Source organism: Camellia sinensis, chromosome 12, assembly GCF_055761805.1.
Source record: "Camellia sinensis isolate YWXY chromosome 12, ASM5576180v1, whole genome shotgun sequence".
Taxonomy (NCBI): domain Eukaryota; kingdom Viridiplantae; phylum Streptophyta; class Magnoliopsida; order Ericales; family Theaceae; genus Camellia; species Camellia sinensis.
This window is the reverse complement of record NC_138972.1, coordinates 153781581-153808508: the sequence shown is the minus strand read 5'-3', so window position 1 is coordinate 153808508 and position 26928 is coordinate 153781581. Positions and strand designations below refer to the sequence as shown.

The following is a 26928-nucleotide window of genomic DNA, read 5'->3' as shown; positions in this document are numbered from 1 at the left end:
TATTGGTTTTAATTACTATTTATTGGTTTTCAAAACTGAAGGGTTGTGGAAGTTCAAAAGGAATGAAAACCAACATTAACCAATATGTTTTAATTTCTATTTCTGCCCCTCATAGAAATAGAAATTATATAACTAGTATCTACACATTAGGTCCATAACACATATACCCTTAAGCCTATTAACTAAATTGAATCACTTAAATTGTAGGCTTCTTATAAATGATAACACCACATTTAATTATGTGGTCCCATTGAGACATTATCTAACAATTAATTCATGTATTATTCTTTACTTGTAATTTTGCTTCGAGGGAGTAGGAATATGAGTAGAAGTAGCAAGGTAATGTATTGAACTTCTAGTTTTTCCTTGTAATTGATGAATTCATTTATCAATTACAATTTTCGATTGTTTATTTATCTATCACCTCTCATTTAATGTTTACTTAATTGGTTCTTATTTTTGACATTTAATGTTAAAATTCTTCTTCGCTCAGGCAAAAGAACCTTAAACACTTTTGCTCGAGTTTCATTTGGCTTCAATTATATCTATAAGAATTATTCAATCCTTGTTGGCCCATTTGTAGTTAGATTTTTGCCTTTCAAAGAAGGAAAAAGCCAAGACATGACTAATAGTAATTGAATAATTGATTTTTTTTATTATTTTATTTTATTTTTGAGACACCATTATTATGGTGCTAAAGTTGATCTATTATGGTAATAATTGGGAAAGCAGAATGGTGCTTAATAAAATACAATGTGAATGTGTTTGGGCCCAAGAAGAACAATACATACAATATATGGGTCCTAATTTTTTTTTTAAAACCTTCTTTATCTATTAGATTTTAGTGGAATAAATAATTTTGTCTTAATTTTTTTACCTAGATCCTTATTAGTTTTAATTGAATAATTTTTTCGTAATTTTTTTGTCCTAATTTTGTTTCATTAAATTGTTTTGTTCCCAATTTTAATGATTATATGTGCAAGTTGTGGCTACAAACAAATAAAAAAGTTGTACCTTATCGTTTCATCCATGAACCTTTTTTTTTTTCAATGTAAGAAGGGCCCCCATTTTTGAAATTCGCCTTAGGCCTCCTAAATCTCAGGGCTGGCCTTGGTCTTTCGTCAACCCTCCTCAATGCGGTACTTGCACATGATTGGGTTAGTTCTGTAGTGCCAACTTAGTTGAGATCATGCTATCTTGTTATGATGCAATTTTGCACACACCATCTTCCCTCTTTGTTTATGTAAGATCTTATTGGTTTCGTTTAGGATGTGTGTTGGCTTTTTGGCTTTTTGGTTTTAGCTATTTTAGCCTGAGGCTAAAAAGACTCATTTGGGATAGCTTTTTTTGCTTTTTTTTACTTCTGTGAGAGAAAAAATGAAATGATTATGGTTTGGATGTGAAATTTTGTCTTATTGGACTAAAAAGCCTATTTTGTCTTTTTATGACTATTTTAGCCCCAATTCACCCCAAGCTATCATGCCAAACCAGTGTTGTATGTTGGTTTTTTTCAATAAGATTTATCTCACTTTTACAGAATCAAGAAAAAAAAAAAAGAAAAAAAAAAGTTGTAATTAATGTGGGATTCCAAGAACCCTTCCTAATTAGCTGCAACATACTTTTTAAGGTTAAAAAAAGTACTTCTAACTCGAAATCCAATTTTACTAGAAGATGGTGACCAAAATAAAAAAAGATGCATTGGTCCGTTGAGAAGAGATGACAACCATAGGATTTGGGATAACCACTGACCTATCTTCTTTTACATAACTTTTTAAATATTTTAAATATTTTTTATTTTTTTTATTTATTAAAATTCAACCTTTCCAAACAACTCCTCAATTAAATCAATATAATTTTAACGTAGAAAATCTTAAACAAATTGAGTTTCCTTTCTTACCAAATAATAATGATGTGGCCAAAAAAAAAAAAAAAAACCAGCAACATAGACACACATTAGCCTTCCTTTTATAGCTCTCAATTTTTTTTTTCAATGGTATCAACGTATATACACTGCAACAAAGATTTCTGCTCTCTCTCTCTCTCTCTCCGTAGCGCTGTGACTCTCTCGCTCGTCTCTCTCTTCCTCGGTGATTCTTGCTCTTCTGTCTCATCCTCGATGTATAGAAGAAGGAGGGTAAATTTGTTTATGGTCTGTCTCTTTCTTCTCTCTCCTCTCTTTCTCTGCGTATCATTTTTTTTTAGTTTAATGTGTGCCTCTTTCTCTCTCTGAATGGGTTTTTGTTTTTTGGGGTTTTTAGTTCAAGTTTTTGGTTCATGATTTTAATCTTCATTTATTATTATTATTATTATTATTATTATTATTATTATTATTATTATTATTATTAATTTTGGTTATATATATTTTTGTAGGTCCTCGATAGTTATCATTGAAGATAGTGGCGGAGCTAGAATTTTGACTTAGGAGGGGCAGCATTGAGTTAAGGTTATAACGATCTACCACGTCGCAAATAATTTTGACTTTTAATCGAGGGTAAAACAACTAAAAATGAATATAGTTTCAAATTTTAAATTTATGCTTAAGTTAGTTAATTTTGTTTGTTTATTTATTTATTTATTTTTTATTTTTGATTGTTTGTTTATTATTAATATGATTTGTTATTTCAGTTTTGTGAACGTGATGATCATTATAATTTAAAATACGATCACATACTATTATTTAAAATGAGAATGACAAAATTACACCCAAAGAGAGAGAGAGAGAGAGAGAGAGAGAGAGAGAGAGAGAGAGAGAGAGAGAGAGATGAGAGAAAAGAGAGAAATAATATAGAATTTAAAAGAAAATATTTTAACAAAATTAAATATTTAGAGTGACAAATTATAGGAATTTGTATTTTGTTTTTAATTAATGAATCATGTTATAATGAAACTAATGAATTATAATCATAATGAAAACCAATACACCATATAACTAATATAAATAAGTATTTTCAAAATAAGAGAGAAAAATCATAAATAAATAACATGAAAAATACAATCAATAATCAGATTGAGATATTTGAACCTCTAACCTCATAATGAAAATGCAAGAATTCGGACTAATAGATTAACCCTGTTGGTTTTGCATAGATTTTGTCAAAAAAAAAAAAAAAAAACAAAAAACAAAAATAGAAAATGAGATATAAAAAATTGTGACATACTTTGAATTTTAGAAATTAATGATTTTTCAAATAGGAGTAAAAGTGTAATTTCCAAAAATTGAGGGGGGCACGTGACCCTCCTGGTCCCAACGTGCCTTCGCCTCTGATTGAAGAATCTCTCAGAATTGAGCTGTGTCCACTGTAAACTTCTACCTCTCTCTCTCTCTCTCTCTCTCTCTCTCTCTCTCTCTCTCTCTCTCTTATCTGGGTTCTTGTTTTTTTGGGGTTTTCAGTTCAAGTTTTTGGTTCAAGATTTTAATCTTCATTTATTATTATTAATTTTAGTTATATATATATATATTGTAGGTCCTCAATAGTTGCCATTGAAGAATCTCTGAGTTGAGCTGTGTTCGCTGTAAACTTCTCTCTCTTTTTTATCTGGATTTCTTGTTTTTTTTTTATGATGTGTACAACTATCATGCCAAACCAGTATTGTATGTTGGTTTTCATCAATAAAGATTTATCTCTTTTTTACCTACAAAAAAAAAAGAAAAAGAAAGTTGTAACTAATGTGGGATTCCAACAACCCTTCCTAATTAGCTGCAACATACTTTTTAAAAATTAAAATGTTAAGTTAGTTATAGCCTGACATTTTAAAAGAAAGGTTAAAAAAAGCACTTCTAACTTGAAATCCAATTTTACTAGAAGACGGTGACCAAAACAAAGAAAGATGCACTGGTCTGTTGAGAAGAGATTACAACTATAGGATTTGGGGTAACCACTGACCTATTGGACAGCTTGCCCAATTCAAGTTAATATTTTTAGGACTTAGAATAAGTATTTTGGTCTATAAAGTCAAATCGGGCCAAAATTTGGAACCTGTTTGCTTTTGGGTTGGGCTTAGAATGAGAAATTCTAGCCCAGTCTGACCTATCTATTTATAAAATATTAATTAAAAATCTTATATTAAACATTTATAAAGGAACCCCAAAATCATTTACAAATGATTTATTAATGACTAAAATTCAAATAATCATTAAAAATGATAAATTAATATATATCAGATTAAGTGAACCGACTTGAGACTTGAACTTAAAATCTAAGTATTATACTTCTTGAATTCACTCATATATGTATTAAGCTGTCCCACATGTTCTTTATGTATATTGATTGATTTTCAATTCATCTGTAGTGTTTGATGTAATTTATATTTTTGTTTGATGTAAAGTTCATTTGTAGAGTTGCTGCCAAGGAATTTTGTGAGGATTTGATCAAGATGTTGAAGATAGGTATCCTCCTAATACTTGTTATATTTAAAGTATTGCATGGTACCTCAAATACATACACATCTGCAAATGTTGCATACGTTTGCAATGTTGATCTATATCTTTGCGTAGTATATGTATACAGGATTAAGTAGAAATAGTAAATAAATCACAAACAATTGACTCCTACAATGTAGGAGATAAAATCAAATAAAATTATGTTTAGTAAAATATTTTCTTACAAAAATATCAGCTAAATTATTAAGCATTTATGTATAATTTTATAGGCTTTTGTTAACATATATTCTAAGGGCACATGTTAAGAAAGTATTAAATAGATACACCTGCCTCCATTAATAGAGGAAGTTGTAAAAACTTAAATGATGTCTACATTAAATAGTTGTTTTTTATTATAAGATCAAAACACCATTGTTGTTTTTCTTTTCATTTTAACTTTTTAATTTATTTATTTTTGGTATAGAAATAATTTTAAAAATATGAAAAAAATCTTCTTCTTCTTCTTGTTTTTTCTTTTTTGTATTTACTTTTAAGAAATTAATTTCTAAAATTTCAAAATAAATTTTGAAAATTCAACCAAACAAATATAATTTCCAACTAAAGTTCTTTCTAATTTGGAATAACTTATTATAAAAATATTGAAAGATACCGTACATAAAATTCAAAATAAAAAACAAAATAGAAGATAAATGGTGGATAATTGAATAACCATTTATCGGAAAAATTTGTTGGATTTTAATATTACAATTTTAGTTTTTATTTATTTATAATTAATTTTTATCTTTTAACATCACATTATAGTTAAAAAGCTTACCCTCAATTTCATACCTCAAGAATGAGGTATTTTTGTCCACATAAAAGAATGGCTCAGCTGTGGACTGGAATGTTGGACTCGTAGGGTCCACCATGAATTTTGTTTCAATAATCCGAACCGTCAATGTGTAAAGCTCGTCGAGTAATTTATTCTTGAAAAAATCACATTGATCGGATGTCGATAGCTACTTGATTGGATCAGATTTTCGTCAACAATTTATTTTGAAAATTATATTTATCGTTGACAAAAATTTGATCCAATCACGTAGCTATCAATATCTGATCAAAGTGATTTTTTATAGGGATAAAGTATTTAACAAGTTCTATATATTGAACGATTTAGATCATCGAAACGAAACCTGTGGTGGACCCCCACGAGCCCAACAGCACGTTCCAATCTGTTTACGAACTGGAGAGAAGCCAGGTTCTAAAAGAAAATATGAAATTTATTAACATTTTAAAAAACATTAAATGTATTTATACTTTTGTTCAACATTCCCCATGCTAGTGGAAGTATATAAAGTTAATTATTACTTTCTCAATATGTGCCCTAAGAGCACATGTTAACAAGACCCAATCTTATACTTGTAAGATTATCTTGATATTTTATAGTGACTTTTGCTTACACTTATTCTAACCATGTTAAATAGGTTTATCATTATATGTATTCATAATTTTTTTAAGTTACTTAATCATTTGCCCCATACCTTTTCCCCCCTCTCTATTGCTTTTTTCACTTGGCAAGTCATCTCATTGTTGACTAATTTCACCAATTTGGTGTTGTGCTAGCACATGATTGAGTTTTCTTTGTGGTGCCCTAGTCTTGCTATGATGCTCCTTACACTCACCTCCTTTGTTGATATATCCACCTATATATATAAGAAGCGTTGCACCCTTTGTGGCTCGTATTTTTTTTTTCCGATTTTACCCTTTTGCTTGGTTTTATTTATCAGTGGCTTACTTTAGTTTTCTCATTTTGTCTTTTTTTTTTAACTACTCATTTAGTCATTCTCTTTTGCTTTTTTGTCTTATTAGAAATCCTTCAATGAATTTGGTTTGTTATTTTGAAATTGTATATTTTAGTTTTGTTTTGTGATAAGTGGTGGTGGTACCAACCACGGTTCCTATAGAACCAAGGGACAATTACAAAAAAAACTCCAGGGTTTGACCTTTATAACACTATAAATCCTAAGTTGTTAATTTTATCATTTAAATCCTAAATTTTTAATTTGTTTTCAATCTAATCATTTTCAATTTTTGTTAACTAAAATCGACGAAAAAAATAGCATTTTAGCCATTAAACCTAATGTAGGTATATATAAAATGTCTAAAATACCCATTTTCATTGAGTTTAATGACCAAAATACCAATTTTCTATCGATTTTACTTAACAAAAATAGATAAATAGTTCAGATGGAAAACAAATCAAAAGTTTAGGGTTTAAATTGATAAAATTAAAAACTCAGGGTTAATTTTGTTACAAGGGTCAAATCTTGAGATTTTTTTTTATAATTTACCGTCAAACCAATAACAATAATGATAGTGGAGATAGAAGATAATGGTTGTGTTGTTGATGGAAAAATGAGGTAATGGAGATAAAAACGAGGGTGGTAGCCACAGTGGAATGATGGTGATGACTATGGCAATGGTAAGAATTGTAGTAGTAGTTGTTGTGGTGGTGGTAATGACAATGGCGATTATGGTGGTGGTGGTAGTGAAATGATGGCAGTACTTGTAATAAAAATGACAATAGCAATGAAGGTGGTGGTCGTGGAAGGGTGGTGGATGTTGGTGGTGATAGTGGTAGTAGAGGCAAATGTGGTGATGGTGGCAGTTGTGAGGTTGTAATGGTGTACGTTAATACTTATGTATAAGTATTTATAAATTTAGTCAGAATTAAGCAAGTTTCCTATCATTTAAAGTTTTCTTAATTTTTAGCTTACATTTTAAGAGTCATTTAAATTTTTAAGAGATACAGTTTGTTATTATCAAACGGACTTAATTGATTTTTATTTAATAGATTGGGTTTTAAGTGTTGAATTCAGTTATCAAATACTACCAAATTGAGGTGCTGTTTGATAAAATTGAAAACTAAAAGATGAAAATTTAGTACTAAAAATTGAATGCTAAATTTTTTTTAGCTAAAAAGTTGTTTAATAAAAATATAAGTGCTAAAGTAAAATAAATTATTTGATATATATGATATTAATAAATTTAAAATTTATTATTTTAAATTTTTTTTATTGTGATAATGAGTTGGTGATGGTGGTGGAAGCAACAATAGTGCCTATAGCGTTAATGACAATGGTGGTGCAACTAGAGAGACAATGGTTGTGTTGATGATGGAGGAGTAATGTAGTGATGATGAAAATTGAGTAGCGGTAGTGTAATGAAGGTAGTGGAATGGTGGTTATTATTGTGGAGGTGGAATGATGGTGGTGGTTATGACAATGGTGGCAATGGTTGCGAATGTGAATTGTTGTAGTGGTGGTAGTAACGACAATGGCGATTGTAGTAGTGGTAGTGAAATAATGATAGTGCTTATGGAAATAATGATAGTGGTAAAGAAGGTGGTAGTCGTGGAAGGGTGGTAGATGGTGAGTGGTGGATGGTGGCGGAGGCGGCAGCGGTGATGGTGGTGGTAGTGACAGCATTGGTGGTAATGGCGGAGGTTGTGAGGTTATAACAATGTATGTTGATACTAATGTATGGTGGTAAAATTTTCTTATTTTGGGCCTACATTTTCAGAACCACTTAAATTTTAATTGATATTATTTGTGATTATCAAACATACTTAATTAATTATAACTTAATACATTCAAATTTAAATGCTGAATTAAGTTATCAAACGCCACCTTAAATAATCTAATTAATTTACATATATTTAAATTTCTCAATAAAATTATTTCTTATGAACCTTCGACCTGCGACTTGCACAGGCTTTTCTTTACTAGTATATATGTATATATATATATATATATCTTGTCTTGTACTCTGATGTTCATGAATATAGTTTTCTTTTGCCGATCAAAAAGAAAAAGATAGATTTCTTAATTTAATCATATTTTGTTTTAGCTTACTTATTTAATTAAGTTAAATTTTATAGCATAATTTTTTATCAACCGAAAAAAAAAACTTTTATTGATGAGAAAACCCATACAAAGTGTACAAGATACATCAATAAAAGAAGAGCAAGTGCTCAAAGCATTATGGCGAGACAAATCAATCTCAACTAGGTTTGCACTAAAAAACATACCAAATCATCTGCTGAGCACCACGCCCACTGTTGGTGAGAAGCCAACAAAGCAAGACAAAACCACACCAACACAACATCACCCCCAACAGCAAACAAAGCTGCTGCTACATAGTCAAACCACAATTACAAGTAAAATCTAGCCTTCCTAATGTTTGAAACAATATCATGGACTGTGTACTGAACTCCTATGAAATTTGATTTAGCCCACAAGTTCCCCAATCTCTGCAAATTTTGGTTGACGACCATTAAACACCCAATCATTTGGGTTTTTTTTTTTTTTCAGGTTTCGCGCATGAATTCTTCTTGACTTTAAACTCAATTATTTTAATGATACGGTTTCGTAGTTTACCCTAACCTTGATAGTTTTGACCTACATACCCATATATTTTACCCTACTTTATCAATGTTCTCCTAAACTTTTTTTTATTAAAATCGGGTCGGGACAAATATAATCGGGTTGGGTAATTTTGCCATCTCCTTGCCTTCCAGATCGACCACAACAGGGCAATAGGTACTATTTTCCAAATCTGCCGCTCTATCTTCTTGAACTTGACACCCCTCTGCCATTGAAGCAACCCCTCCATATCTGCAGGTGTTACACTGCTAATCTCCCACCAATCCAGCAAATTTGACCATGCTTTCCATACTCCTGGGCAAAGTAATAGAACATGATTCCCTGTTTCAGCTTCAGATTTGCAAAAGGGGCAAACAATACCCTCACTGCTTCTAATAACCCCAATGCTATGCAAGAAATCTGCTGTCTTTACCCTGCCTTTCCAAGGTAACCACCCAAAAAATTGTGCTTTTGGTGGTGCTGCATTGTGCCATAACATCTTTGTAATTTGAAGCCTAGATCCATACTTGGCATCACACTCCTTCCTTACTGATGCAACCGTAAATTGACTTGAAGAAGCAGCCTCTCACTGTAGGAAATCAGGGCAGTTCATTCTAAGCACTGGAGCATTACTCAGCAGACCCTGCAACCTGCCAACTCCTTCTTCTTCCCATGATAGGAGAGACCTTCTAAATGAGAGCATCCATTCCCCTGTGCTCCGTCTTCTTTACACAAAATCCTTCAGAGAATCTTCTTTTTTCCATAGATAGACTATACAACCTTGCGAATTCCTCTTTGAGTTGGATGTTCACGCACCACCTATCAACCCAGAAATGAATCCTGCAGCCATCACCGACCCCAATCTTTAGATTACTATCATAGAAGTTAAACAATGATGAGTTAGACATTACCACCTTCAACACGCCAAAGTCTTGATATCTTCCTTTCATCATCAGAGTTCATTGCTACTAGCCATCTTCCACCCTGTAAACCACGCTTGCACATTAGAACTTATTTCCACAAAGCTTTATTTGCGGCCCTATACCTCCACTACCATTGCAATAAAAGACTCTCATTTACCTCCCATATCCTCCTAATGCCTAGCCCTCCTTGATCTTTGTTCTTTGTCACTTCCACCCATTTGACCTTATATACCTTTCTCTTCAGCTCTGAGCCACGCCACAAGAATGCAAAATTTAGAGTTTGGTGTCTTGCATCATAGATATGTAATATAAGATCAATTCCTTATTTTATCCTAAGGTTATGGTTGGTTTATGGATTTGGAAATTGAAAAGCTAGGTGAAATGTGAATGAAATATAGCTAAATTTCACACATTTTTTCCCTTTCCCTACCCAAATACATGAACCAAACACAACCTAAAAAGAAATCTAAGATTAGTCACAGCTTCATAGGGGTAGGCTATTGGTTAATTATGCCTTGCAAATTTTTTTTCTTGTTATATATTTTAATATATAAGAGGAGTTAAAAATTTGTATTTCCAGACTCAAATATTCTGGGAGTGAATGTGGGTCATAAAAAATCCTCCTTCCATTTTGACATATTGGACAATCTTGTTAAACTTAATTTATTTCATCCAGTTCTCAAATCTAATCTCCTATACTCTCAGTTTCACTTTGTGAGTTAGATTTGCTTGACTTCACTAAGTTCTAATATTTTATAGCTAAACTTCACCAGCTTTAGAATCTATTTAGAAAATTTTAAATTTGTGCACACAAAGATGTAGCATGAAAAATATTTTAATGGCATAATTGATTAACTGGAAGTTTCAAGATTATTATTATTATTGTTGTTGTTGTTTTTATAACCTAATTTTTACATGACTCGTGATTCTTTGTTGACAGGTTCTATCTTTTCGTTGCACTTGGCTAAAAACACTAAAAGATTAGTGAATTCAACAAGATCAATTCATGATGTATATTTTTCATTTGTAATTTATGCCTTAATTAGTCTGGCAATATATATTTTTTTAATAGCAAGATTTCAACCCTTGTAGGAGAGTAACACCCTTGGCCATTGAATTGAACCCTCAAGTTTAAATTTACACTGTTATACTAATTCATTGTTCATAATTTACAGGTTGCTTTTTCTGCCTCAATTAATTGGGTGGAAAGGGGAGCACTACTTCCAGTTAGAAGACAAATTGGAAGTAAATGTTGTTTTCTTCTTCTTTTTTTGTTTTTCTTATTGATATTAAGCTCATAATCATTTTACTTTTATCCTTTATTTTTCAGATACATGCTTTGTTGTTGCCGTTGTTGATGTGACGGCAAGTGCCCGTCACATATATTATGGAGAAGAGTTGGTTGCACTAGCGGCACAAGAGATCCTGGATTGTATACCATGGAATCCAAAAAAAGGAGGATCGGAGATTATGGCATACGATTACATTTATAGGCAAGGGATCACATTGGAGAAGTATTATCCATACACAGGAGTGAAAGGGAAATACAAAAAATCAAGAAAGGTATGTTTTACTTTTAATTAGAGTCAATTTGTGTGGCAAGTATGGTCAAACATCTGAATCATGTTTTGCTTTTTTGTCCCTTTGTGTGGCAAGTATGGTAAAAAATCATAGGCCAGTGGGGATTACAATGGTTATCCCATGTTTAGTTGATAGCTTAATGTAGTGGTGGATGGGTTGGAAATTCAGAAGAAAAAAAAAAGGAAAGGAAAATTTGGAGAGCAATTCCCATAGCAATTGTTTTGTCACGCCCCAAATTTTAATTGCTCGAAAACATTACTAAGAGCATGAAATTTAGGTCCATTTTTTTTTAATTAAAAATATCTATTACCCTTGAGTAATAGAAACATAGTAGTGAATGTTCTCTCTCATGATGAGTACAACAATAATAATAAAAAATACATGCCAAGCTCCCGCTACGGAGTTACAAATAAATAATTACAAACATCAAGGTACAAAAAGATTACATACAAGATATACATGAACTTCCTAATCCTTTAACCAGTCAATCCGAAATCTCTTCTTGTAAAAAAAATGAAACAACAAGGGGTGAGCACAATTGCCCAGTAGGAATCTCATAGTTCTAAAACAATAATCATCCTATAGATAGAAATGATCATGCATGCAAGGTGATACCATATAGTAGGTGACGTTTTGTAATTTCAAAATGTCATACATAGAGTATCATTTTTCTCGAAATTTATTTGAACATTTAGTAAAACCTTCGACCATCAAAACCATCGTTTTTATCAGAAAACCAAAAATCCTTTTGGAAACAAACAAGTTTAAGGAACCACGTCATTTTATATTTATTAACCCATTCCAAAATATTCCTTATTAAATTTTCATCTTAACATTCCTCCTTTTTATTCCCATTCTCCCCTTTTACTAGTTACATTTATTATAACTCCATACCTCGCGTTCATGTTCGCCTAATACTCAGAACAGCCCTCATACACTCTATTCCCACCTGTCAATCCTTTATTGCTATAACTCTTTAACATAGAAATCCAAGAACAATTACATTACATTCACATTTGCATTATCAGATATAACTCAACACATCACAAGGACAATAAACCCTTTTGATTCAATTTCTCAATTAAACACAAAGCAAAACTCCGAATCTTTCCTTATAGATACAAAAAGCCCGGTGAGTTCTTTATCACTAACCCCTTCTCCAATTACCATTTCATTATCCATTCTTTTCAAATAATTTCTATATGCATTTCCATTTCATACCAATTTGCACATCAAATGGTAATTTCACATGTTCATCACAAGTCACATATATCATCACTGACCTCAACACACTTCACAAGACATTCCACCTTTTGGGGCTTGATACGGCAGGATAGCGGACACTCAATTCATAGCACATTCCACCTTTTGTCGGCTATTATACGGCGGGAAGTGAACTCCCAAAAGTCATTCTCTCAAAAACCATATCTTTTTTTTTTTTTTTTTTTCCGAAAACCATTTGCAACTTTTTAAAACCATCCCCCATATTTGCTAGCTATTATACGGCAGGACGTGGGCACCCAAAACATTTTTGAAAACCATCCGTTTTTCCACTTTTGCCGGCTACAATACGGTAGAACTGTGTGGACACCCCAAATCATTTTTCCATTTTCGCCGACTACAACACGGCAGGACTGTGTGGACACCCAAAAACACTTTTGCCATATCCGTCCAGCGATAAGCCTAGATAGGGCAATTGGGCACCTTGAATTCAAACCACCCCCACATTTACCAGCTATTATACAGACAGTTGTGGGCACCGAAAAACCAATTTTCAATTTTTAAAACCATCCTCCACATTTACCGGCTATGATACGGACGGTCGTGGGCACCAAAAAACTATTTTTCAACTCCCTGTGCGGGTACTAACCACAACACAACCCACCACAACTCAACTCAACCCAACACAACTCAATTCCACATAACACAACTCAACCAACTTAACACCACATAACCCAATACAATTCACATGACACACAACAAGATTCAACACAATCATTTCAACACAAAGCTCATATCATCCATACTATTAGTAATTTCTTTCCCCCCAAGTTTGGTTCACATTATAACATAATTTAAAACATCAACATTGAGGGTTCAATCGCAACTTTTACATAAATTTGCAAACTCTTTAAAATTTCAATTAAACTTGTACATGTGTAATTTAACACTTCAATTTCATGATTCTACTATCAATTGAAGCAAAATCATTAACCATCTTCATGATCCAAACTAGGGTTTTTAAGAGAAGTTAAAGCTTTTCACAAAACACATTTTATTCCAACCCTTCTATTACTTTTACACCCAAACTCAAGACCCAAGATCTTAACCCAACAAGTGAACCCAACTCCCTTCAAACCCTAACCCCCAATCTCATGATTCATCACAATATGCATAAAAATATAAACTCTTGTATTTATATAAAGAAAATACCACAAATTTATCCATAAACGAGGGTATTGAAAGAGAACTAGAAACCCCTAACTCTTGAAGCTAAGAGATGATGACCCAAAAATCAATGGCGACAAAACCACAAACCAATCGAACCAAAAGGAAGCCCTCGATGAGATCTACACTTTTTCTCAAAGGGCCATGGTGAAAAGATCACTCTAGGTGAGTAGATCTAGAGGTCTTAGTGCCAAAAGCTTGAGTTTAGAGAGAAAGAGAGGAGCACTCACGGTTTGAGAGAGAGGAAAGAGGAGAAAAGTGAAATGAAACTATGTTTGGAGCCTATTTATAGTAGTAGAAAGTAGCTCTAAGGTCAATAAAATAATAGGCCCAAAACCTCCCAAAGGTAGGGTCCATTCAGACCCACAAATCTGGAAAAAAAAACACGCAGGGGTCGACCCTTCAGGTAGGGGGGTTGACCTTTTAGGTAGAAAAAGACAATCTGGCACAAGCAAGGGGGGTCGACCCTTAGACAAGAGGGGGTCGACCCTATTTTCCAGCAACGAACACACAAATTCTACAACATAAGAGGGTCGACCCTCCCCAGACTGGTGTCCACCCTATTTTCCAGCAACATTTCCAGAAACTTCACCAATAGGTAAGGATCGATCCTTAGGAAGGCTGGTGTCGACCCCAGAATGGAATTTCTAAGTTCCCAATGAACCTTTTGACAAGAACAAGTGCAAACAAACAAACCCAACGAGTTTGAATCAGATCACACTCCTCCAAAACCAACATTCAACAACTCCAAAGACTCCTAAAAAGATAAAAATAAGGGAATTAAATACACACTCCAATGGATTAAAGGATGTGGGTGTTACATGTTTGGTCTGTGCGGAAGCATAGGAACAAATGTATCTTTAGTGATACTCAACCAAACTTAGAGGCATTGTGTGAGTTTATCAAAGTAAGATTAGCCATCTGGTTGAAATCACATAATGTTGGGTGCTTTTACTCTATAAATGAGATTGTTTCAAATATACACTAGGTAAGAAGGTGTTGGAACCGAAGTGATTAAGTCAGGACTACTCAAATGAAGATGGAAACTGTGGGTTTGACAGCTGTAGTGATTACAAGCTATTTCTGTGTCAACCTAGTTGGGATCGTTTAGTTTTGTTGTGATGCTCTTTTGCACCTACCTTCCCTTTATTGATAATAATCATTTGTATTGTTCCTTGATTATTATTATTAAAGTTTATTTTTGCTGATAAAAAATATATATATTGAATTTATGATGTTTATAATTTTTGTAGTTTCATAGTCCAAGAGTTTCTATCGATGGATATTACGAGATGGCAGCCGGAAATGAGTATGAGATGTCAAGAATTCTCCAGTATCACTCGATCACTGTTGGTATAGCCTGCCATACGTCTTTTGATCTTTATAAAGGGGTATAAACTACTAAACACAAAAATGTTTTATTTGAATAATTTTGAAATAAGTTCTAATTAAATGTTATTGTAATTTATTTTTATATGTAGGGTTTGTACAAGCCACCTCGTCTTTTATTCGAACTTGATATGGTGAATCTGAGTGATAAATCAGATCTTGAAAACCATCCACTTCTGGAATTTCACGAGATTTGTCTTGTAGGCATGGGGACTTACAATGGAGAACCCACCTGGCTGATAAAAAGTTCCCGGGGGAAGCAATGGGGTGTAGGTGGCTATGCATACATCTCACGCGACGGAAGCTACGCCAGAGTCTTAGGGATAAATTGTTGGCCAACTTATCCTATTATCGGTGATCACGAAAGATACGAGAAGCCTCACCTCTATAAGCCACCTGCTGGGGTTATATTCCCGAAGAAGGATTAATCTTGTCATGTTCTCTGCTTGTCATTAACATTCCTTTTGTTAGCAGTTTATTTATTATTTTTTATTTCTACATTCTGTTTCAATATATAAGGCATCTACTTGTACAGATGTGCACTTTTGCTTTTGTGATAAAACCTTATGCGTGTCTGCTTATTTCATGGTCAAGCAAGGTAATGGAAATCAAAAGGATAATAACAAATAATAAAGTAGATGCATTCAACCAAGGTTTAGAGGGAGCCCAAAGACTCACAATGTTTCAATATTAGAGCCCATATGAGAATGGTTTTTTGCACGTTTTTCAATTTGTTTGATGTGAATAGAGTTCTCTAGCTTTAGATTTATTAGATATGGTTCATTATGTTATTATTAAAATCTTGGTTTGGTTGAGGTTCTTTAAAGGATTCCTTGCTTTAAGTCAATAAATCTTGGTTACTTGATCAAGCATGGTAGAGCACTATAGTTGGACACATTTTTATTTGACACATGTTGGAGGCTTAGATAGTAATTAACTTTTCATGTATTTTACATCATGGTGTTGTGTGTTGATGGATATGAAATAAAGGGATTTGGGGTTCATTTCATATTTAAAGTAGTCGAAAGAATTGGTATTGAAGTGCTTCCATTTGAAGCGTTAAGGTAAAGGTATGAGATTCATCCTACTAGAATAGTTGTGCCACTAGAATTTTGAAGGTTTAGGTCAAAATTCATGTTTTTTTCTTCTTCTTCAAAATCATTCATAAAGTTCTTATAAATCCATACATGGAAAATTTAATCCAAGCTATATTGCTTGAAGTTCTTTTTGTTGGAAAGTGGAAAAATAAGAGGAATGGAAGAAGGTAGGAGCAGAAGGATATCAAAGTTCACCTTTTTTCTTCCAAAATTACTGAGATAAGGTTCTCAAATTCATTCGTGGAGTTTGTCCTCATCAAATGATTTTTAGTTATGTTTAGTCTTGCTAAGGTTCACTATAGGAAATTACACTTTTAGCTACCAAAGTTTTAGTCACCGAAGGTTCTTTTTTAGTCTTCGAAAGTCATTGGCGACTAAAGTTTTTTGTTGCCCATTTAGTCACTGAAGCCTTGTCGGCAATAGTCAATGGCGACTAAATTCACGTTGGTCACTAATTATATTATCTTCAGCTACTAAAACAAACTTAGTCACCAATGGTCACTTTTTGGTGACAAAGATTTAGTCGCCGAACGTGATCAAATAAAAATGAAATTCTTTTTCAACGACTAAATATTTTAGTCGCCAATAATAACACATTTAGCGACTAAAAAATTTACTCACTGTTTTATGCCACCATTAGCCACCAAATAGTTTAGTCGCCAAAAGACTGGATATTTTCATTGCATTGTATTTTACGGCCAAACATTTTTGCCAGCGAAGGTGTATTGTTCTTTCGTGACTAAAATATTTAGCCAGCAATATTGTTTTGGCTACTAACTATTTGGTCACCAAAAGTCTTTTGTTTTTTTTTTTTTGCTACAAAATATTTAGTCACCCAAAACCTTTGCTTACATTTTTGGCTACCAAATATTTAGTAGCTAAAAACTTTACAATCTGATTTTTAAATTAATTTCTCAACCACCTGTATTCATTCCATTATTAGTGCAACCTGTACCCTGTATATAAACAAAATAATCCATATATTGATTATATTATTGATCATTCTAGAACGTGCACACATTTCACTTTCAACCATCCAATAAATTCATATTTAACGTCAAATTCCAAATGTAATAGAAATTTCATATAAACGAAGTTTAATCCAATCTAAAAAATGTAATTTCATACAGAATAGAGATTAAACAAAAACCATGCCCTATAAACACAAAAAAGTAATCCAAAAAAATAATATATATAGACAATAGTAATATGTAGACTAAAACAATGTCCTCCGTAATTGTCCAAAAAAAGTCATATCCACAATTCCACACCAAAAACCATCTGTAAAAATAAAATTAATCATTAGTATTGACTGAATATTGACATATTTAAAATTATAAAAGAAAATCACATAAAACTCAAATGTAATTAATCTTTTCAAATTAATCATTAGTTTTGCATACTCGAATGTATAAAAAAATCAAAAAAAAAAAGAAGAAGAAAGAAATTCAAAAAAAAAAATTCTAGTAATTTTTCTAAATAATTCTTCATAAACAACTCAAATCGTAGTTAGCAACTTAGAAATTCAACTGACAAACAAATTAGTATTGACACAGACAATTCATAATTCCAATTTAGTATTAAGATAAAAATAAATCTCCAATATAATTTCACCAAAAGCTAAGGGGCTCCAACAAAGTGACTTTTTAGTGATATTAAACTTCCAGCAAAACAGGGCAAACACATAATATGTAGACTAGGGGCTCCAAAGAAACTTAAAAAAAGAAAAAGAAAAAAAAAAGACATTAATAATTGTCCCATTATGAGTATAGTCATTGTTCATTTGTGAAAGCTATGTTCAAGTTCGAAAGTGAAGGTAGACTTTTTAGTTTGTTTATGTTTTACTTCCATAAATGGAAAGTTTAAAAAAAAAAGAATCAATATGCAACAACAGATCATACTAGAAGCAGAATTGGAGACTTTGATCTTCCTTTCTTTTTTTTTTTCACACAAATCAAAACTACTTCTACTACTACTTGTGAGCAACACATTTAAACAGCACAAATGGATATGGTTTTGAACAATTAATAATAATGTAAGAACATTTAAAACAGTGGTTTGGGGCTATTTTGCATTTTCGCCCCCCAAATCCCATTTTTCGACTATGTTTAAGGTATAACTCTCAATTTATGTGTCCTATTTACATACCATCAGTTCTCACAAGTCATTTTTGACACAAGGAAGCTGCCCGTTACATCCAAACAGTGGTTGGGTGGCTGTTTTTCATTTTTGCCCCCTCGGACACCCTTTTTCGACAAAGTTTAAGGCATTTTTTACTCTAAATCCCAATCTACATGTCCTCTTTACGTACCATTAATTCTGACAGATCATTTTTGGCACAACGAAGCTGCTCGTTACATTCCAACAGTGGTTGGGGAGCTGTTTTGCATTTTTGCACCCAAACTAAGGATGGCAATTTGAACCCAGCTCGACAGGGACCCGACCCCCCGACCTCGATTTAAGTGGTTTTTCCCCAAAAAATATCCTCAACAGGACGGGGATGGTATTCAAAAATCAATCCCTGATCAGTTTCGGGCCGGGGACGGGGATAAGTGTCCCAGCCCCGTACACGGCCTGGCCCCGGCCCCATCCCCGGCCCCATCCCCGTCCCCATCCCCGTCCCTGTCCCTGTTCATCCCTGAAGCAAAATTACTATTTTACCCCTTTCTATATTTATAAACCAAACAACTCTTTATCTCTGAGTCTCACGGCTCTCATCTCTCTCTCCCTCACTCACAGCTCTCATCTCTCTAAGTCTCACCACCAGTTCTCTCATCTCTCTCCCTCACTCACTCAGATCTCTCTTATCTCTTATCAACATCAACATCATCCAGATCCACCACCATCACTGATCTGAACAGATCGGTGAAGCCATTGATCTGAAGCCACCACCATCACCGATCCTTCCGTTGCCACCGATCTGAAGCCACGACCATGACCAGGACCGTGAAGCCACCGATCGATGTCTTGATGCTGATAAGAAGCTACCGATCTGAAGCCACTGACAGTGAAGCCACCGATCGTGAAGCCCTAATTCTCTCTCTCTCTCTCTTTCTCTCTCTATGTATATATATATATATATATCTGTTATTGATTGATGAACAAATTTTTTTTTCCAAGTTGTTATCTATATTATCTGTTGTTGTCTGTTGTTGTTGATGAAAAATATTATATCTGTTGTGTGTGTGTGTGTGTGTGTTGAATAGATCTGTATACATGCAAATTAAAAAAAATTTCTTTTTTGTTCTTGTGTTTGTATCTGTGTTGAACAGATTTGTCAGGGATTTTTCGGGGCCGGGGAAACCCAATCCCTGTTAGGGGACGGGGATTTTGTTATTGTCAGGGATCGGGGATGGGGAGGGTCATCCCCGACCCCGCCCCGCCCCGCCCCGCTGCCATTCTTACTGCAAATCCCTATTTTTCAACTAAGTTTAAGGCGTTTTTTACTCTAACTCCCAATCTACGTGTCCTATTTATGTACTATCAGTTCTCACAAGTCATTTTTGGCATGAGGAAGCTGCCAGTTACATCCCAACAATGGTTGGGGGGCTATTTTGCATTTTCACCCCCCAAACGCCTTTTTTTGACTAAGTTTAAGGCGTTTTCGATACTAACTTCTAATCTGCGTGTCTTATTTATGTACCATTAGTTCTCATAGGTCATTTTTTGTATGAGGAAGCTGCTCGTTACATCCCAATAGTACCTAGAAACTAACCAAGCACCTAATTCCCAAGGATAAAGAAAATAAATTGGGCAAATTACACTAATAGTCCCCGTACTTTATCTCTCGTGTCACTTTGGTCCTTATAATTTTAATTTACTCAATTTTGACTCTCAATTTTTGATTTTGTATCATTTTAGTCCAAGTGTTAACACCAGTTAAAATTGTCGACGGAAAACAAACACATGAGACGTGCATGCCATACTCTTAGGGGTAAAATAGTAACTTCACCAATACTATTTATTTTGTTTCCTTCAAATCAGTGAGTTAACTCATAGAGTTCACTCATTATAAGTTCACTCATAGAAAACAAACACGTGAGACGCACATGCCATACTATTAGGGGTAAAATAGTAACTTCACCAATACTATTTATTTTGTTTCCTTCAAATCAGTGAGTTAACTCATAAAGTTCACTCATTATAATTTTTCCCTAAAATCTCATTTTTCTAAAGAGAGAACTAGGAGGAGGAAGAGGAGAGAAACAAAATGGAATAGGAAGAGGAGAATGTGGTGGCTTATCGGTGTTGAGACGAAAAATTGAGAGGTCATGGTTGGAAGTCTAAGGCAGGGGTGTCACAGCTGGAGAATGGTGAAAGAAGCGTTGACGGAAACGAAGAAGAGGGGGAGAGAGTCATTGCTGAACGAGGACGACGGAGATTCTGATAGAGAATGAGCGGATCACGGTGAAAGAGAGCAAAGGTGAGGCTGATAGATAGGGGTTGTGAAAGGGCTAACTAAGCCCAAAGCGATAGCAACTGAGCAAGGTAAGGAAGGGGTTGACAGATGGAAGTCGTGACGGAGCTGACAGATGGAGGTCTGGGTTGGGAGATGTCGATCTTCTAGTAGATCACGACGATCTATTCAACAGATTGCAAAGAATCTTCTTTGCCAATATTCTTTTTCTCTTATTTTCTCTCTTCTCTTTGGTTGATTTTTTTTATTTGATTTGTATGATTTGTTGTTTGATTTGATTGAATTACTATTTGATTTAGAGGAATTGGCGGTCTGTCACATTGTTATTGTCATTGTTATCATCTCTCTCTGTTATTTTTTTGACTGTCACTTTGTTGTTTGGTGATGGTAGGATGAGAGGGGTAGATGAAGGATGTTGGATGGAGGTGATCGATATGGCAGGTATGTGCAAAAGACAGGGTGGTGAGTTTGGTAGTCTGGGTGGTAGATGATACTGGGTTTGATGTGGTGGAGGTGGATGGTGCTGTTGTTGGGATTGGCCATGGATGATTTTGGTAGTGGAGGAAAGCAACGGTGGTAGGTGATTATTGTGTTGCAAAGACTCAAGAGGAAAAAGATGGTGAAACAAGGAAAGGGTTGTGACATGTCTATATTGTCCTTGAAAAAGGGTCATGTGCGTCTCACGTGTTTGTTTTCCGTCAATAATTTTAACCGGTGTTAATAATTGGACTAAAATGATACAAAATCAAAAATTGAAGGTCAAAATCGAGCAAATTAAAACTACAAGGACCAAAATGACACAAGAGGTAAAGTGGAGGACTGTTAGTGTAATTTTCCCAAATAAATTTACATGTTATTGGCTAATATATATGTGCAATATTTCCAAAGTTGATTGACCCTCCAACAATTATAATTAACAGCGAAGTGATACTCATTCATTCTCCCTTTCAAAGTTGACATTACAATGGCATAGATCATGCAATATACGTCTCTAATTGTGCTTACCATAGAAATACAGAACTTGAAATTATGATATGCATATTGCAATCAAGTTAGGCAATAATAGATGTCAAAATTTTCAAACTTCAAACTCTCTGTAACACCAACTTGTAGGAGGTATGACAAAGGAACTTTCAAATGCCCATAAACATATTCATAATTAAAAAAAATATGTTATAGATGTGGTATTTATACTTCTTAGAGCAAATAATAACAACCTGATGGGTAAAAAATTATGTTTGGAAAATAGAATACAATTTATAAACCAGAAATAACTTGTGAAGGAATTCTTTTACCAGCTAAATTTTAGATTTCAAATCATGTTTACATCTCTGTCTTGTGCCATTGAGCTAGGCGAAACCTGGCTCTGATACCACTTGACAGAACGGAATACGCATGAAACTAGATATTGTTTTAGTAGACGAATACTCTTGAATCCACAAGAAAGAAACTCTTGAATCCACAAGCAAAATAGAGTAACTTCAAAATTATAATGATAGAGAATGCCTTTGCCTCTAGGGTTACATAACTATTTATACTAGATAAAGTCTTGGTCACCAAGCATACCAGGATACCAAGTAATATAAAAAGAACTAATTGACTAGGGTAGTACTAGTCTTGGTCAATAAGAATACTTGGAGACCAAGTATAGGAAAATGTAAGAAAATAATAAATTAAGAAGTGGGGTTGGTCTGAGGATGAGATTCTTGTGGCTTCTGAGAAAAATCTGTGGTGTATGGTGTCATCCGAGCATAAGATCATGAGAGTGATGGAATTTTTTGTCAATAAAATGGGTTGGGATTCTTCATTTCTTGCAAGAAGTCCAATACTTATTGGTTTTAGCTTAGAAAAGAGGATTGTTCCAAGGTGTGCAATGTATCAAGTATTGTTGTTGAAAGGTTTGATTAAGAACAGTTTTAACTTGACAACTATGTTGAAGAAACTTGAAAAGTGGTTCCTAACAAAGGTTGTCAACTGTCATGAGGAAGAAGCTCCTGAGCTACTGAAATTGTAGAAGGACAAGTTGGCTCTTGCAAAGAAAATAGCATATAAGGATGTTTCTTTTGATACCAACTCAACAAACAATTGCCTTGTTGTCTTGTTTCTCCTGGTTTAACACTGGTTATTGATTTATCTCATTTTGTCATCTGTAAGCAAGTTTGAGGTCAATGTTTTCACTCTGACAAATGGGATTTGAAGGTTCACATTGCTGCATTGAATCTTTATCATTCTGTAATGGCTGAGGCTTGAAGTAGTGTACCTATATCTGAAGATTAGCCAACTCCTTAATGCTGCATTCATCATTTGAGTAACCATTGCACATTAACAGTTATAATGTAGATTGTTGTGTCCAGTAAATTGTTGATGTTATGCCTATGAGATGTTAACAAAGTGTCGGTAAGATAAGCCATTGTCTAACTTTTTTGTAGGGCTAATTGTGCAAGCCTCATTTGAAGGTAAGTAATCTTTCAAAGTTGAAATGCCATGATTTCAAGTAGTAGCTGACAAAGATTGTCACATTTTCTTCAAAGATGCATTTTGCATTTTCTTAAGTTCACTCTTCTATTGTAGGGTTCCCGAATTTTGTATACTATTTACTGCATACAATAAGTGTAGCGGCTAGACAGGAACTAATATTTAGCTTCAATTTGAAATAACAATGATAGTTGAAATGGTTCACAAGATATGGAAGTGCAGAGAAGCCTCTGGAATTCCTTGAAGGCTTATCGATTAGATGAGTGATCGGTATTAGAAGCTTCTTGAATGTGTTTAATTAATTCATCCATAGCTAACACCAATAGATAAGGATGCAAAGTTGACCCTTGATGCAATATCCTGTAGTGATTGGAAATTAGCAACTAGCCCGGAGGTTCTGAATAAGCTGAAATTAGCAACTCCAATTATGCAAACCATTGAAACCTTTTCTCTACCCTGCATTTGGTTTGTGCAATTCTGTTAACCAGTGATGTTCATGGTCGTTCTGGTTGCTTAGTTTCCACATTTCTCATGTACATTAGAAGCATAACTGTGGTGTAAAGCTGTCATATAGGCACTAAAATGTTCCACATTGTGAGCTGTGGGCTTGTAATTTGAGGTTATCAGATCTAGGTTATTATTTGTATTCTATTGGAAGCTATTATTTGTTTTCTATTGGAATGGGCATGTGGCATGGCTGGTGCTGGACATTTTTACCTTGTGACATTACCTTAAGTTGTATAAATAAGCTCACATTCTGTTGTATTTTTTATTGTCTATTTTTAGTTGGTTGAGATAGGGGATCTAAAACCTGATCCAACTTTGTGGCATGATGATAATGGAAGGAAGCCATGGGAAAATTGAAGGTACACTAGATTGTCTTTTCATTCAAGTGCCAATTTTTAATTGATTGATTCTACTCTTGATGGATACTTGACACTGTTGTCTTAATATTCTAAAAGAATTGTTGTTTTGGGCTTTCTTCTTTCAGGCAAGATCCCCCTAGAAGCATTTCTGGCTGGCATCTAGGTGATGCTGCACATCGACTTGTAGCTAATAGCTTATAGTTAAGGGCAAATCGGAATGGTTACAGTAATGAGGAAAAGAAAATGTGTGTAAGATCTGCAGAAGTAGCCAACAAGAAGCATTTGGAAGGAGTGAAGAAAATAGCTAAGCTGAAAGCAAGTGCCAAAGATTGCGTGGTGTTGTGCGGAAAAAGTTGCCAGGTCCTGCAGCACTGGCTCAAATGAAGTTAGAAGTAGAGAACTTGGGCCGGGATTACGGAGAAACTCGAGTAAGGAGGTCTCCTTTAAAGCCTCCAAGTGCACACCCACCCCAATTGCCTGACTTTTCCCTTGATAGTGTACCAAAATTCTATAAAGAGAATGATTTTCTCATAGAACGTCTTTTGGCAATGGAAGAAGAAACAAAGATGTAGAAAAAAGCTTTGGCAATGTGCACTAGTGAATTGCAAGCTTCCAGGAATATTTGTGCTAAGACAGTCATCAAGCTTCAAATTTTAGAATCACAACTACATGCTGATAATCAACAAAAAAGTCCATCAAAATCAAGTCTTCAGATCCCCACTGAAGGTTCCCTCATTCAAAATGCTATCAGTCCACCGAGCTTCACCTCCATGTCTGAAGATGGAAATGACAATGAAAGAAGTTGTGCTGGTTCTTGGGCTACAACATCGATCTCTGAGCTTTCCCATTTCAAGGGAAAGAACATCAAGAAATCTAACAAGGTTGAAAATGAAATCACCTGGAGCTTATGGATGACTTTCTGGAGATGGAGAAATTGGCATCAAATGATTCAAATGGAGCCATCTCTGGTTCAGATATTTCAAATAATATGAGATCTGAAATGGCAAACCAAGATACTACAATCAACCCACATTTCCATCCCAAAGAGCAGCTTGAGTTGGATTTGTTAGAAAATCATGAGTCTAATGCGGAATTGCCAGTACCAGATCCACAATCTGATATTGATCCACTGCCCTTGATGAAATTCCAAATGCGAATCTCTATGTTGTTTGAGTCCAACGATGCTGACGTGAAAAATATTTTGGATGACATCAGATGTGTTGTGCAGGAAACACAGGATAGCCTGCATCACCACACCATGGGTTGTGTTTTCATGGAAAGTCACTACTCTGATGCCACTTGTGATAGGCAGGCTTGTTTTGAGGGGACTGAAGTAACCGAAGAGAAGGAAATGTCTTTGTCCAAAGATAGTTCCATTAATGAAGAATTGGTAGCTACTGTATCTTGGATTCATGACTTTGTATTGGTTCTGGGGAATGAAGCTACGGCTGTCCAGGGAACATCTCCTGATGGGGGTGTACTGAGCCAAAAAATTCAGAAGTTCTCTGCCACCTTCGATAAGGTTATTAACAGCAAAATAAGTTTGCTTGATTTTGTTCTTGACCTTTCTTATGTTTTGATTAAAGCCAGTGAACTTCACTTTAATGTCCTAGGCTATAAGAATAATGAAGCAGAAACCAATTGTTCTTATTGCATAGACAAGGTTGCTTTACCTGAAAATAAGGTGGTTCGGGACACATTAGGAGACAGATATTCAAATGGTTGTGCTCACTTTTCTGATTCCGCTTCTGATCATGAAGGAAGTTTCATTTCAACCTTTGAATCAAATGCTACATCGTGGAAATGCTTGCTTGAGGAGTTTGAACAGTTGAAATTAAAAAAATGATAATATGGCTTTGAATCTGGAAAGCACCAAGGCTCAGCTACAGGGAACAGAGTAGCTTCTGGCAGAAGTTAAATCACAATTGGCATCTGCTCAAAAGTTGAACAGCTTGGTGGCTGAAATGTATGGCCGAGTCATACAAGTCTCTTGAAACACATGCAGAGGAGTTGCAAACTGAAGTGAATCTTTTGCCTGCCAAAATAGAAAATTTAGATAACGAGTTTCAAGAGGAAAGGCGGAACCATCAGGATGCTTTGGCCAAATTCAAGGATTTTTAGTTCCTAGCATTTTTATCGCATACTGGTCATCCTGCCCACAAACTGATACGTATTTCAGGTACAATGTCCAAAAGGATAGTTACAGAATCAATTTAAGGCCTGATCAATATCAGGCCAGCATTAGGTTTTATTATATCAAACCTGCTCCATTCTATATGTTTTATGTGGTTAGCTAAAAGTAAAAATGTAGATGATTGAATCTCTACATGTGACCCATTGATCCTTGTCTCTTGTTTCTCCCTCTGAGAAGTTAAATGATTTTCGAAAAGTACATCTTGCCTCTGTTCGTCTATATATTTGTTTGTTTATATGTACTCATGCCTCAAGTAGATTTTGATTTATCTCTGATTCTTTTTATTTTTTTATTTTTTTAAAAAGAATTAGAGATGTGACGACTAACCATGTGAGGGTTTATACTTATATCCACCATGTGTTTACAATTTTGGACTTGTTCAAATGCTTGCAAGCTTTCACTTCTAACTTCACCTAGCCTATGTTGAAAGTAGGAATCTGATATTTTAACAGAGAGTCATACTTCGCTTTAGGATTTTGTTTTTCTGTTTAGAGTAATGCTAGGGATTATGAAAATGATCATGAAAGAGTCTCCACCTTTAGATTACACCTACAATAAAACACCACTCTAATCAAAGGATGAGAAATTTTTATGATGCATTTTATGATAATTTTTTTCATGATCCCTAATATTATTCATTTATTTATGATTAGATCTGCCTCTGCATGCTATTGGAGTTTAAAATTTTACAATGAAAAGTTATGCTTAGTCTCTAAATGTTTTTATATTATTTTTTCAAAGAAATGTAGTTGCG

At 34.2% G+C, this 26928-nt stretch overlaps 1 pseudogene; it reads left to right on the top strand.

The window, feature by feature from the left end:
* The first annotated feature begins 22428 nt into the window (after positions 1-22428).
* On the top strand, positions 22429-26101 carry LOC145803989 (filament-like plant protein 6 pseudogene; annotated as a pseudogene).
* The last annotated feature ends 827 nt before the right edge of the window (positions 26102-26928 follow it).